Here is a 15028-nt window from a genome sequence, read left to right as displayed (position 1 = left end):
TTACTGCATGAAATGCCTAAGATGTGACAGTAGTCTGCCATATAGGAGATAAACGGCTGTGCACTTGAGGAACTCTTGTCTAGTTGACAGTATCGTGAACAACCTGAGACATCGAGTTCCCAGGCCTCGCAGGCTGTAAAGCGTACCAAACATCCACAAAGAAGGCGTTTCATTGAGACCTATCGATAGTGCTATTGGTTCTCTCACCTAGGGGCTAGCCGAATATGTAACAAGGTTAGTGTCTCCAATCGCTGGCTGCAGCGAACCTCATATTACATACTCGCAGATGTTCATTGACAAACAAATCGAAATTGGTCCAAACGATTTTTTAGTCTGTCTGGGTGTGATATCTCTGTTCACAAAAGTTCCTGTGAAAGACACGTTAAACTTGCCAGCAGACCACTTTCTTCCTGAACATGTGGAGTTGTTTCGTCTCACTTTGACGGCGACCTACTTCTTGTATGGCGGTAAATTTTATTTAACAACGCACGGAATGGGCATGGATTCTCCGCTGTAACCAGCAGTGGCCAACTTATTTCTGGATGCTTTTTGGGAATGCACATTAAATATTGCTCCATTTCGCCCATTTTCGTTTTATCTCTAACATCATGTTTACGGTGTGGGAGAGTATCAAACCAAAACACCTGTCAGCCGTCTAAATTTCCAAATTGTTTTTTATCGGGCAACCACTTTTGGCAGGTGATGACAGAAGTGATCGCTGTGCCAAAAATCTAGATACCAGTCGTCGAAAGGTTACCGCTATTTTGACTGGAGAAGTATTCCTACACGCCGAAAAAAATGGCTCTGAGCACTATGGTACTTCTGTGGTCATCAGATCCCTAGAACTTAGAACTACCTAAACCTAACTAACCTAAGGACATCACACACATCCATGCCCGAGGCAGGATTCGAACTTGCGACCGTAGCGGTCGCGCGGCTCCAGACTGTAGCGCCTAGAACCGCTCGGCCGCTCAGCCGCTCGGCCGCTTCGGCCGGCCCTACACGTCGGTCAGGGGGTCTGAAGAGGGCGCAATATATCGCTTAAAGTCGTTACTCATTAAAAACCAGTTTGGAAATTTAGACGGAGGAAGGTGCTTTGATCCGACATTCTGTACTGAACAGCTGAGGTTCCGCACTAGTTTGTGTAAAGATGGGCATACAGAGACTATTTACTGTCTGGCTAAATGACGCCAGAACACTAGAGCGGCTCATCCGTTACACGAATAGCACGCAACCGAAGATTGAGTTCATTGTGGAGACAAAGAGAGAGGTAATGAAAACTGTGAATTTAGTTGATTTGGTGGAACGCAGTGAGGATGGTTGGTTCGACCGGTCTGATTACAGCTAACCGACACTCACTGATTTATAACTCAGCGCACAGAGTTTTCACCACGCTGTCCAGAGAGAGCTTTTCTAAACACATCACGATGTTAAGCTACACCTGTTTGTGGCATGTACCACGTGGATTTCGAGATTAGTCAGCTATAGTACGTGTTCCGAAAAAATAGCTATGGGATTCGAGATATACAATAAGGGGACAAAAGTCGTATATGAGCACTGTGCTCTTATACAGATGGCGGTAGTATCGAATACACAAGTTACAGAAAGGCGGTGCAGCGGCGGAACTGTCATTTGGAGTCAGGTGATTCATGTCAAAAGGTTTCCGACCTGATTATAGCCGCACGGCGGGAATGACAGATAGGGTGAGACGCATGGGACATTCCACTTCAAAAAGCGTTACGGAAGTTAGTACTTTGAGATCTACAGTGCCATGAGTGTACCGAGAATACCAAATTGCAGAAAGTCAGTCTGACTATGGACAACGCAGTGGCAGATGGCCTTCAGTTAACGACCGAGAGCAGCGGCGTTTGCGTAGAGTCGACAGTGCTAACAGACAAGCAACACTGCGTGAATTAACCGCAGATGTCAATGTGGGACTCACGACGAACGTATCCGTTAGGACAATGAGGAGAAATTTGGCGTTAATGGGCTATGGCAGCAGACGACCTTTACTAACAGCACGACATCGCCCCATTCGCTTCTCCAGGGCTCGTGACCATAACGGTGGGAACCTAAACGACTGGAAAACAGTGGTCAGTCCCAGTTTAAGTTGGTAAGAGCCAATGATAGGGTTGGAGTGTGTTACAGACCACACGAAGCTATGGACTGAAGTTGTCAACAAGACACTGTGCAAGCTAGTCGTAGCTCTGTAATTGTGTGTGCTGTGTTTACAAGGAATGGACTGGGTCTTATCATTGACTGAAAATAATTACGTTTAGCTACTTGCAGACCATTTGCAGCGAACAACGATGGAACCGCGCTACCGCTACGGTCGCAGGTTCGAATCCTGCCGTGTGCATTGATGTGTGCAATGTCCTTAGGTTAGTTAGGTAAAGTAGTTCTAAGTTCTAGGGGACTGATAACCTCAGGTGTTAAGTCCCATAGTGCTCCGAGTCATCTGAACGACGATGGAATTTTTGTAGATAAAAATGCGACATATCACCGGGCCACAACTGTTCGCGATTTATTTGAGGAACATTCTGGACGATTTGAGCGAATGATGTGGCCGCTCAAAACGCCCTATGTGAACCCTATCGAACGTTTATCGGACATAGAGGGATGGCAGTTCGTGCACGAAATTCTGCACCGGTCACACTTTCCCAGTTATGGACGGCCATAGAAGCAGCATGGGCCAACATTTCTGCAGGAGACTTTGAACGACTTTTTGAGTTCCTACACTACTCCAGGGAAAAGGAGGCCCCACACGACATTAGGAGGTTTCCCATGACTTTTGCCGCCTCTCTGTAAAGTTAGAGCTCTCCCAGAAACGAAAATGCTGAACAATAAAGTAATGATCTACGTAATGTTTTTTTCCCTTCTGCGTTGCTACATGTAGTGAAATAGGTAGGATTTTGGGAATAACAATACGAAAGATTTTCCGATCGCCGCGAATTTGGAGTTCATAAAATGACTGCGGAAACAACTCCATCGGCCAGTGTATCCAGCACCAAAGGCATATTACAAATACGGGACAAAATACTGCGTTTCTGTTACTAAAGGAACAGTAGACATTAGAATGTTCCAAAACAGCTTCAACTGAAACACCAGCTATAATCTTCAGTAATGCGTGGATGCGAGCTCTAGACACTGAAAACACACAGGAAAATATACTGATTTGTTTACTTCCTACAAGAGCTCTGGCACAACCGGTGCAGCGATGGACACAATATGGCAGCATGACATTATGTTGCCAACCGTTCATAAATAAAATTCCTCTTTACCAAAACTATGATTCGGTAGTTTATGTCCAGTACATAAATGACGCAGTAAATGGTAGGATTACCAGCAGTTTTGGTAGCATTCCTACGAAAAGAAACATAGATGAATTCGAGAGAGAAAGACTGAAACCCGAAGACTTCTATTTTTTCTTAATTTGTTTGGTTTTTGCACATAATTACAACCGCACATCGTTCTGTGGTAGTCGATTCTATATTTTATATCCATAAAAAATATAAATTGTAAGTAAAATATTTAGTTGACCACGTTACTTCTGTACTTTTATGTAACTAAAGCAATTACTTTGGATGCAATACAGTTTACAAGTTTATACGCACTAATATACAAAATCTACAAAATTATTGTTGCTTTTGTACTCGGCAGAATTTTCTTCATCACGATCAAAGGGAAAAGCTGCCTCTTATTATTGATAAGTGCGAAAGTTGTTTAGCAATAACAGACTCGTGTTTTATATAAGCTCAACGAAGTTTTTGAAGCGATGTTTCATATTTAGTTATTTTGCGTTTTTCGTAAGTTTACCTTTTTTTTTTAGGAAATTGTGTTTTCTAACGCTACATTATACATATATATATATATTAATTTTACTGCAATGCCCCTCTGTTTCACGTTACCAAACAACAATTTTCGAATAAAACTGCAATTAATCACTGATAATTTGAGTTTGGCTATAAATACTGTTTATTCTTAAGTGATGGACAGGAGGAGAATGATGTAGAACAGCAATGTTACCTAGGTTATGCGACACTTTATATATTCTAACTCCGTTTCTAGAGCGTTACCGTTTCTGGTTTCTAGTGGAATCTAGTAAAAACCGACCGCATACTCAAGAAATGCGATCGAAATTTGGCAACGCCCAGTAGGTGTGGAAGTAGGGCGGTTATAATTTTGACTCGCCAAAGCTACTAGGAAAACTACGGTAGCTTCACTTACTTACGGTAGTCTACGGTACTTTACAATTCTAGTCGTAAGCCGTCTGTGGACTATAAATGGTGACCAGAACTATGACCACGATACCCAGTTGATCTGATGAAGACGATGGAGGTTTCGTCGAAAGCCCAAAATCGTACCCAGGTGTGATACAACTAGTGAACTGAGAATGTTTTGGAGGAGCACGTCGTTGCTAGAAACTTTGATCTGATTTCAAGTAATTTAATGTCTTTATAACAAATTCGATGTCCGAATAAAGAAAAATTGGCGTTTCAATGATTATTCGACCGCACACCGTCTTCTTCGTAAAGCTGAATGCTGTGCCAAGTATTCTTGACACCCAAACAATTTACTCGTACATTCCGCGCTGTAACCACGACGGAGCACTCATATTTATCCACCCCTCCGCAGTCTGTTGCTGTCGAATTCACAGTCAGATAAGCATGCAGAATGACAGAGGAGAAGACCTGAAATAAAAGAAAAAGGAAAGAGAATAAATGTCGAATGCATAAATAACAGAAAAAAAGGTTACCACGCACGAATGCAATGTCTGGGGGAATCGTAATGAAGGAGGTAGTTTGGACCACGAAACAAGAAGAAAACGCGAAATATGGTTCGGGCAAGCGTTGAATAAACTGCCCAATTACGGCCTTACAGATTTACGGTAAGGAGAATAACACTTTTGTACAGGTTTTATCGGCCGCAAGAGCACCTCCTTCACGCCAGCTGACATCCGCCGGAATGGAGAAACCTGGAGACAAACGCACGCACGCAGGCACGCAGGCACGCACGCACGCACGCACACACACACACACACACACACACACACACACACACACACACACACACACACACACTGGGATGCGCTGTCGTGGTACACGTCCGGGACACGATTTGTTACGGCTGCAGTTTTGAATTCGGAGGTTGTCCTCATTAATATTCAAAGACCGACCGCGTAGCATCTGAGGCCAGGTACGTTTTATCTGGGATCCTTCCAGGGGCACTGATTCGCTGTAGGGAGATACGTATTGCTTCCGCCCGGCAGATTATACTAAGAAGTTCACCACGGACCGTTTTGTGTAACGTATAGGGGAGGAAAAGGGCTTTGACGCCGATTAGACCACCGAGCAGACTCGCTCCCGGCAGGGCTTTTAAGGCAGCACTGGAGATCTGAACTCTCAAATTCATACTTCCGTAACAATATTTTTCTAAAGAGGCGGAGACATTTTCCCGGTGGATACAGGATGGCTGGACACATTTCGGTTTCTTGTACTCTATCGGCGATGACGACACAACAATAACTAGGTGGCGACATGTTCGTGATCTCCGTTACTTGCAGCAGCTGTGAGACCACCAATGAAGGTTTGGTACACGTATTGCAAATAAAGAAAATGTCACGTGCTATGTATAATGTGCATTCGACAGGGCATCCAGAAAATAGCAGTACGCAGGATTTTTATAATTCTACTGTCCCTGTAAGTACAATTCACTGTCATAAATTCATGTGTTTTTTTTTTTAACTTTAAAAGTATCTTTTCTAAGAAAACAATTGTTATCGTCAGCAAAAGACGCAACTTAACCTACAATGCCCTTGCTCTGCTGCTGTGGAAAGGTATCTCTGCTCTTAACTAAAACCAACAATGTAACTAAACATATGTCCACCTGAAGATGGTCGTGTGTTCGAAACGCGTGTTGACAAAATTAGAAGTGACTGACGCAGAAAACTGTTTTGGTTATATAGATCGTATAATTAACGAAGAGTTACCGAATCAGACTGAGGCGAAAAGAGGTTTACTGCACTACATGACTAAATGAAGAGATAGGTTGCCAACATACGTTCTGAGGAATCAAAGAAATGTTAATTTACTGATGGGGACAGATGTAAGGGTTTGTAGACAGAGACCATCACTTGAATCAGGTTCAAATGTACGTATAGCGCAGTAATTATGCAGAGAAGAAGCTATTTCGGCGGAACAGGTCAGCTTGTAGAGCTACATCGAATCAGTCAAGGGGCTCAAGACCTCAAGAATAACAGCAACAGACCGTAAGTCCCTGGCAGGTTTCCGGAGGTACGTAGTATGTGAGAAAAGTAATGAGACTGATTTTTTATCTACCAAAGTTTTTATTTTTTTGAAACAACCATATTTTCCCCTTAAAAGTAGTTCCCTTCGGAAGCTATACACCAGCGGAGTTATTGTTTCCAGTATTCGTAGCATCGCTGAAGGGCCTCAACTGGTAAGGCGTTTAACACATCGGTCACATTTTGTTTTGAATGTTCTCCAGTCTCAATATGACGTTATTTTATGATATGTTTTTTTCATGTCGGGGAAATAAAGAGTCACCAGGGCTCATGTGAGTAGGGGGCTGTGGAACAACAGGTATGTCTTTGGAGGTGAAAGGTTCCGTGATGGAAGTGACTATATGACGTGGGGCGTTGTCATGCTGTAACATCCACTTGTCTTCAGTGCCCAGTCTCTCTGCATTCACCATTTTCCCTAGCCTTTCAAGGACATCTTTGTGAAGACCTGGTTCACAGTTTGTCCTGGAGAAACAAACTCACAATGGCACATGCTCGACCTTCTCGCCGATTTTTGAACTTGAAGGTCTCCCTGAGCGAGGTTCATCTTAAACGTGTTCTCAACCTTCCAAAAATTATTGGCGGTAGCGAAAAACTTGTGCCCTTGGGAATACTCCCCATCGGCCTGTTTCAACTTTAACATAAAACTGGATGCTTACATGGCTGACGCTCCATCCATCTGAGCCACCGAGGAAAAGACGATAGCTCGACTGCAGGGACTTATCCGTTGCACGCTTCGCGTGAGACCCACATTCCCGACTGTCCACAATCTACATACGTAATGTACCTAATAGGTATTTGCCTATCCAGTCATTACTCTCGCACACTAAGGTGACGGTTAACGTAAGAGTTGTGGCAACCTGTGCGCATTCGCACAGACGAAAGTCAATGGCTGAGTAGCCTTTTAACTATATATATGAAGACAATAACTGTTCTCGAAAGACCAGATACGATTGATGACCGTGCAGTTTACCGAACTCTTACGAGAACCGTCACCTTAGGGTGCTCGATTAATGAGTGGATGGGCAAATATCTATCAGGGACATTACGTATTTAGATTGTGGACAGTTGGGAATGTGGGTCTCACGGGAAGCGTGTAAGGGGTATGTCCGTACAGTCGCGCTATCCTGTGTGCCCTCAGATGGATGGAGCGTATGCCATGTAAGCAGGAAGTACTTTGTTCGAGTCCCGGTCGGGGCACACATTTTCAGCTGTTCCCGTTGAGCTGTTGGCAGCTCAAGGTTTCGATTAATTATCATTTCTTTATAAGAGCAAGTGGTTTACGGGTGCGTAGATGGCACAGGACTCAGTCCCAGCTGTGTCCTGTCGGGGTCAGTGCAGGTAAATTTGATAGTCAAAACACCGTTACTACGCTCCTCAAATCACTATAGCACGATTTTCGTTTTGTGACATTGGCAGTTGTGCTGCTGGAAGATGCCATCGCAAGAAGGACATACAGATGGTCGGCAGTAATTTTCATGTAATCCACAGGTGCCATGGTGTCTTCGATTACTGACAGAGGTCTCACTGAACTACAGGTAAATGCCCTCCCTCCATAGCATAATACTGCCCCCAAAGAACTGCGTCCATGGTGCGTTCGTCTGGATGATGGCTTATCCAGAAGCAACAACTGAACTGGTGGAACACTAAAAGTAACTGATTTGACATACAGTAGGTTTACATTGATCCACGGTCCAATCTCAATGACCCCTATTCCCTCCATTCGTAAATGACGGTGTTGTTAACACAGGGTCAGTTAGGAGTCGTCTGCTACGGAGCCACATGTTCAACAATGTGCGCTGACCGGTGCGCTCCGAAACAGTGGTGTATTGTGGAGGGTATCTCGTGAACCACTATGACTTCTCCATTTTTCACCTTTGCATGGTACCCGATAAGAAGAAATATTTCTAAATGTATATGCGAGATCGAATTCTTTTCTAATTTCGGTGTCGTGGTCATTCCACTAGGTACATTTGACTCAAAGTAATGGGAGGTACGGGGCAACGGCCTTGTCGCAGTGGATACACTGGTTCCCGTCAAATCACCGAAGTTAAGCGCTGTCGGGCGTGGCCGGCACTTGGATGGGTGACCATCCGGGCCGCCATGTGCTGTTGCCATTTTTCGGGGGGGTGCACTCAGCCTCGTGATGCCAACTGAGAAGCTACTCGAACGAATAGTAGCGCCTCCGGTCAAAGAAAACCATCGTAACGACCGGGAGAGCGGTGTGCTGACCACACGGCCCTCCTATCCGCATCCTCAGCTGAGTATGATACGACGGTCGGATGGTTCCGATGGGCCACTTGCGGCCTGATGGATTGCAAAAAAAAAAAAAAGGTTCCAATGGCTCTGAGCACTATGGGACTTAAGATCTGAGGACATCAGTCCTCTAGAACTTAGGACTACTCAATCCTAACTAACCTAAGGACATCACACACATCCATGCCAGAGGCAGGATTCGAACCTGCGACCGTAGCGGTCGCGCGGTTCCAGACTGAAGCGCCTAGAACCGCTCGGCCACTAGCGGCCGGCTACAGAAGGTAAAAGCTGTGAGCTGGAGAGAGAGAGAGAGAGAGAGAGAGAGAGAGAGAGAGAGAGAGAGAGAGAGAGACTGGAATGTATTCAGCAAATGACTTTGGGCGGGAATGCTATTCTGAGATAAAGATGTTGACCCAGGAGAGGAAATCGTGGCAAAGTGCATAAAACCAGTCAGGACAATGGTGAAAAAAAAGCAATAATATGTGGTTTGACACACACCATGTCTTACAACACTGGCACCTAGTTACCTTTTAGTGCAACAAGCGATTCTTCAGATCAATCATCCTTTCTCTATTACACAAGCAGCGTGCTAATAAATAATAATCCCTATTTTCTGCCTAGTTCACAGGACGAAACTTTTCCTCGACCACTCGCTTCATATCTCTGTTACAGCGGCTGTATTTTATGTGGTGCATGCATATTTTACTACCGCACTGAATTACTTGGTTTTGGCTTGAAAATGCACAAATAGACATATCTGGACACTGGGAACTCAGTCATCGACTAGACTAGAAAATGGTCATAATGCTCATAGATGTAACGTCGCTGGAGAAGGTGTTTCTCTCCCGGACGTTCGCCCAAAATTTGATGGAATGCTCTCTCTGGCAGGAAAAAACCTCATAAATCACCTATTATTACTTCTTTGTACTCTTCAGCCTTTGTCTTTAAAATAAAAAAAACTTAACGATTTAATGTAGATAGGAACTTACAAGCGGTATTGTGCCGGGAATGCTGGTATTCAGGATGTGATAAGAGACACATATATGTGCGTGCAGCCAGTGTTAGGGACATAAACATCGCTTAATATCAGGAGAAAGAACAGATGTGCTGCTTCCCGGATACAATCAGCAATTATCATCTGATTAAGCTGAGCGGACCGGAGATTCTTCTGGCGTCCCTCCTCTGAGGGTAGGAGCTGGGGGCAGGTGGCTGATGTGTGTGGCTGCTAACGGAGCTAACATTCCTCTCTAGTGACGCCTGCAGCAAGGGTGGGGGGTGGGGGGGGGCAGAAGAAACACCTCGGGAAATAACAAATGGAAGAGCCTTGTAGTGGTGTGAGCGTTTTCTGCTGTTGTCCAGTTTCGGCTGTTACGCATTGTAGCGAAATGTGTTGACCATAAATACGAAGGGTTGTCAGAAAGAGTCTGGTAAGCGTGGAAGGGTGTTGCGCGTAAGTCTGTGCTGACAAATAATTGTTGAAAGAAAAAAATTCGGTAAGTCTCCCCGTTTCCCAGTTAATTAGCGTTAGCGTTGAAGTTAGCCAAACACGCCGTTGCGCTCGCAAATTCAGGCAGCCCGCCAGACACAATTAGTGTCAGTTGTTCTCATAGCGTTGACGACAGCACCCGCGATTGCTCAGACTTCGGCTCGGCTTCGATCGTTACTACCGTTCTGTGTCCGACTTTTGTTTCGCTCAATTGTTCGGTTTTAGGAAACCAAACGAAGCACACATTTCGCGACACCTTCTCCGGCGGGCCGCTTAAATTTGCGCTCTTCAACCTGATTGGCTAACTTCAACCCTAATTATCTTGGAAACGGAGGCAGTTATCGAATTTTTTTCTTAACAATTATGTCTCCCCACAACCTAACCTGCAACACCCTTACAAGATTTTCAGACTCTCTCTGACCACCCTGTACTCAACACTGACAAATCAAAGGAAAGAAATTCAAGAAAATTGCAAGAAGAGCAGTTATGCCAGTACAGTGAATCAACAAAATTTACTTCAGACGCATGGACGCTAGCCAAGCTAACCTGGGAACAGCATGTGGCGGAGAAACGTGAAATGTACTACAGGTAGTCACGCGTACAATCTGTATAAAAAAGGTTTAAAATAGCAGCTGAAACAACGCCAGCTGCGAGTGAAATGTCATAAAATAATCCGTCGTAACACCGGCAATCGCAAAGCAAATAACATCAGTGAGTGAGTGCACGTGAAAGCGTTGTTCTCGGTCCTCAGAGACTGCCCGAGGAGCGCTATCTAAAGAATCGTGAAGCTTCTCTTAACCAACGCAACTTTGATGTTCATAATGGTCTGTTACGCAAGCTTGTACACTACTGTCGATGTACACAAACAAGTTTCTTAAGTGTGTGTAAAGTAAAGGCGAATGCAAATCATCACAAACGCCTACACACTGTATTACGAGCCAGGTACAGTCCACTTAGCGTGTGTTGTCTCCACCTAATAATTGCTGTCGTAGTCGAAATACATTGTAATTTCACAAATTTTGTACCTACAAAAGTAAGGGAGGGAAATATTTTCCCCGGCAAATCTAAACTGGTAGAAATAATACGTGTAGATTTCTCCTTACCATGTTTGACGATCGTTACTGCTAATTGAAAAGTCAAAATGGAGAGGAAGCTAAGTGGTTAAATGGTTCAAATGGCTCTGAGCAATATGGGACTTAACTTCTGTGGTCATCAGTCCCCTAGAACTTAGAACTACTTAAACCTAACTAACCTAAGGACATTACACACATCCATGCCCGAGGCAGGATTCGAACCTGCGACCGTAGCAGTCTCACTGTTTCGGACTGAGCGCCTAGAACCGCTCGGCCACCGCGGCCGGCACTAAGTGGTTACTTCTAAATAAGTTTTTATGTTCAGAGGGGTCTAAAAATTTTCTCCACTGTTTAAAAGTCCATAACTTGCGAATTAATTGACGAAGTTGTCTCATTTTTGGTGAACGTGTAGCTGAAAGTCCAACTTTAGGATATCACTGTAGGTGTTCGAAATGGTCACCATTAACATCCACACACCAACGATTCCGCCGAACTGCAGCACGAACTACTGACTGCAACGTGTTCTGTTGGATATTTGCACATGAAGGTACAATGGATTCTCGAAGTTCATCGAATGTGCGTGGCTTTTGTCAATAAACGACGTCCTGTAGTGTTCCCCACAATTAAAAGTCCAGAGACGTTAGCTCTGGGGGACGTGGTGGATACTCCACAGCACCTCTACGGCCTATCGTTCTTCCTGGCAGATTTTCGTCGAGATACGCTCTAACACGATTTTGGTAATGGGCTGGGGCACCATCTTGTTGGAAGTAAACTCTTCCGTTTTCATACAAGTCTAGGATGGCAGGTAAAATGGATGTCTGAAGCTTCTGAAGGTACACCTCAGCGGTAACTGTGCCGTCAAAGAAGAATGGCCACACATTTACTCCTGGCAAATTCACAGCTTTGTCTACATGGACGTTCGGATTTTCGGCGGCCCAGTAGATGCAATTGTGGCGATTTACTGTTCCATTGAGTTTGAACTGTGCCTCATCAGACCACACAATCATGTCTGCAAACTCTTCATCATTGCGCACCATGTTAGTAAACCACTCGCAGTACTCCATTCTACGATCTGGGTCGTCCTCCTCCATTGCGTGTAGCAATCGTGGGATGTAGCACTTCCACTTTGCTGTCTTCAAAATTCGCCGAACACTTGGGCGACTCACTCCAGTTTCAAGGGCGCACTGTCTCACAGACTTCTGTGGTGAGTGAGTAAATTGTAGCACACGACGGGAGTTAGCTGGACTCGTTACTCTTACAGGTCGTCCAGATCGTTGTTTGTGTACATCTTTAACACAGCCTTCGGCTTCAAATTTGTCTCGAATGCGAGGAATCGTTAAACGTGTCGGTGGCTCTGATACTCATTTCGCCATTGCCGTTGAACGTCATTAATGTTTTCGTACTTAAAATACCACTTCAAAACTGACTTCCTTTCATCGAATGTAAGCCTTGCGCCAGCCATCCATCTACTAAAAGAGCCCTAACTTACCTCATGCAGCACGTGTGCCTCTTCCCCCCCCCCCCCCCCTACTGAACCACGAGTACCGTCTACAGAAACATAAAACTGCCGAAAAACTATCCGCCTAGAGCCACAAGTTTACCAGCTGTTGACTGTCATCGAAACACCCAGAGTCACTCCAAGTAATTGCTAAACATACCGGCCTTTAAGGCAAGCAGCGCTGTAACCAGCATGTGATTGGCTTTCTCCTCGGTCGTAAGGACACACGTTGGAACTGGCTCTTTTCCCACTTTTTAAAACCCCCGGGAGGACACTGCTTCCTGATAGTACCTCACATACAATTTGTAAACACATCAACGTTAGCGCAAAAAAAAAAAAACGAGCTTACCGAATAAATGACCAGATTAGTGACAGGACTCAGGACTTCCTTGTAGATAGAACACGACGCGTCGTTCTTAACGGAACAAAACAGAGATGTAGACGTAATTTCGAGAGAATTCAGTAAGGGACGCTGGTCCGGAAATGACCGAGTCAGAATTTACAAGTGAAAGTCGTTCTGGTACTCCGACAGTGGACATCTATTACAGCAAGCTCTTTGTTTTTCATATTTTTCGAGTAGGTAATATGGACCAAAACAAGAAAAAATATCTGGTAAACATGGTCTCTATAGTGCATGCCTTACGAGCTGTGAGCACTTGATCAGTAGAAGAAATGTCTTTCGCAGCAGCGAAGATGAGTAAGTGCTCAGGTATGCACTCTAGAGCCCATGTTTACTAAGACATTTTTTCTTGTTTTGGTCCACACTACTATCTCTCAAAACGTGGACAGCAAAGAGCTTGCAGTAACAGAGGTCCACTGTCGGAGGTATCAGAACAATTTTCGATTTTAACTTACGACTCTGTAGTTTACAGATCAGGTTCTCTTACCTCAGATTGCTAGATTTCGCCTTCTCCGTCAGTCCTGAAAGTTTTATCCAAAAAGTTTGTGAGTGCACAAGTGGTGGTTTATGGACTTGCTATATTGTCCGCAAGACTCTTCGATGGTGACTGTGCACCCGCACAGTCGCAACAAATGGCTGCTGGCCATCTCTACAAGGACTACAGTGGGTCTGCACCTTTCATGGCCCACCAATACCATTATTTCTACAAGGACTGCACTGGGTCTGCACCTTTGATGGCCCGCCAATACCATACTCTCTACCAGGACTACAGCCGGTCTGCTCTGTGATAACATACCTAGCAATATTCTTCAAACTTTCGACTGACTCTGCTGTCGGTTTGCTCTGTTGTGGCCCATTACCAGTCTGCATGTCAAGAGTCAGCATTGTCTTTCCGATGGGAGGACAACGCTACTTCTTCAACACTGCTTGGAAATCCACTACTCCCGCGCGCATTTTCTTTTGCTGCTCAGACTTTGAGAAAAAAAAAAAAAAAGAAAACTGTAATTACTATTGTGATGAATGATCAGGACTGTCTTTATGAGAACAATTTTTGCTTTTGATCAACATTGCATCAATAGGTGTGTGCATTTGATATCTTTGTTATTGTAATTATAAAAAATTTATCAAATCATTATTGGTCATTGCACAAAACAATTTGTAAAGTTTTTGTGGGGAGCTTGGGGGCTATGTAAGTAGGCTTTTTAGGTTCTTATGTTGGTAACGCCACGTAGGGCTCTATATGAAAATCACTGACTGTGCTGTGTGAAGTCTGTGGCTGGTTTGCATTGTTGGAATATCTGCTATTGTAGTGTCGGGCAGTTGGATGTGAACAGCGCGTAGGGTTGCGCAGTTGGAGGTCAGCCGCCTGCAGTGGTGCATGTGGGGAGAGAGATGGCAGAATTTTGAGAGTGGAGATCTGGACGTTTGTCCATCAGAAAGAATAAATTTGTAATTTTGGATATCATGAACTGATTATATATATATATTTGATGACTTTTGAACATGGTACTGATGGATCCTTATTGGCGGCTGGTTTTAATAAGCACTATGTTAGCTGTTTTCGAGATGACTGGCACACGTTCGAGGATCATGTATCGTTTATTAAATTTAGTAAAAAAGGGGGAATTTTCGTGAGACCTAGCTCAATGTTTTGGACTTCGTATGATCTGGTCCTGGTGCTTTCTCGTTTTTCAAGCAATGTATCTACAACAACAGTTGACGTAGTTGACATTTCGTCATAAATTAACCCAAGGAATTTCTGAGAGCGGTAAGAAAGTTGTAGATGAAATATTTGCCTTTCTGCAAGATGAGTCTTTGGAATGTGCGATTTCGTTGTATGCTCGACTGTGCGTACAACCTACATGATGAGTAGAAAGCCACGGTACGTGCGTAACAAGTGAAAGTGATATTGAAACAGATTTCTAAGCATGCAGTCGGACAAGGAGCTACAAACACCGTCTCCAGTGAAAAGTAGTAAAGGGCAATCGTTGTAGAAGTAGTAACGTAATTAAGT

General features: G+C 44.3%; 1 pseudogene; it reads left to right on the top strand.

Annotated features, from left to right (window-relative positions):
* The first annotated feature begins 8300 nt into the window (after window positions 1-8300).
* On the top strand, window positions 8301-8418 carry LOC126428504 (5S ribosomal RNA; annotated as a pseudogene).
* The last annotated feature ends 6610 nt before the right edge of the window (window positions 8419-15028 follow it).

This window comes from Schistocerca serialis, chromosome 12, assembly GCF_023864345.2.
Source record: "Schistocerca serialis cubense isolate TAMUIC-IGC-003099 chromosome 12, iqSchSeri2.2, whole genome shotgun sequence".
In the NCBI taxonomy this organism is placed as follows: Eukaryota; Metazoa; Arthropoda; class Insecta; order Orthoptera; family Acrididae; genus Schistocerca; species Schistocerca serialis.
Note: the sequence above shows the minus strand (reverse complement) of the source record. Positions and strands in the feature narration are given on the sequence as shown.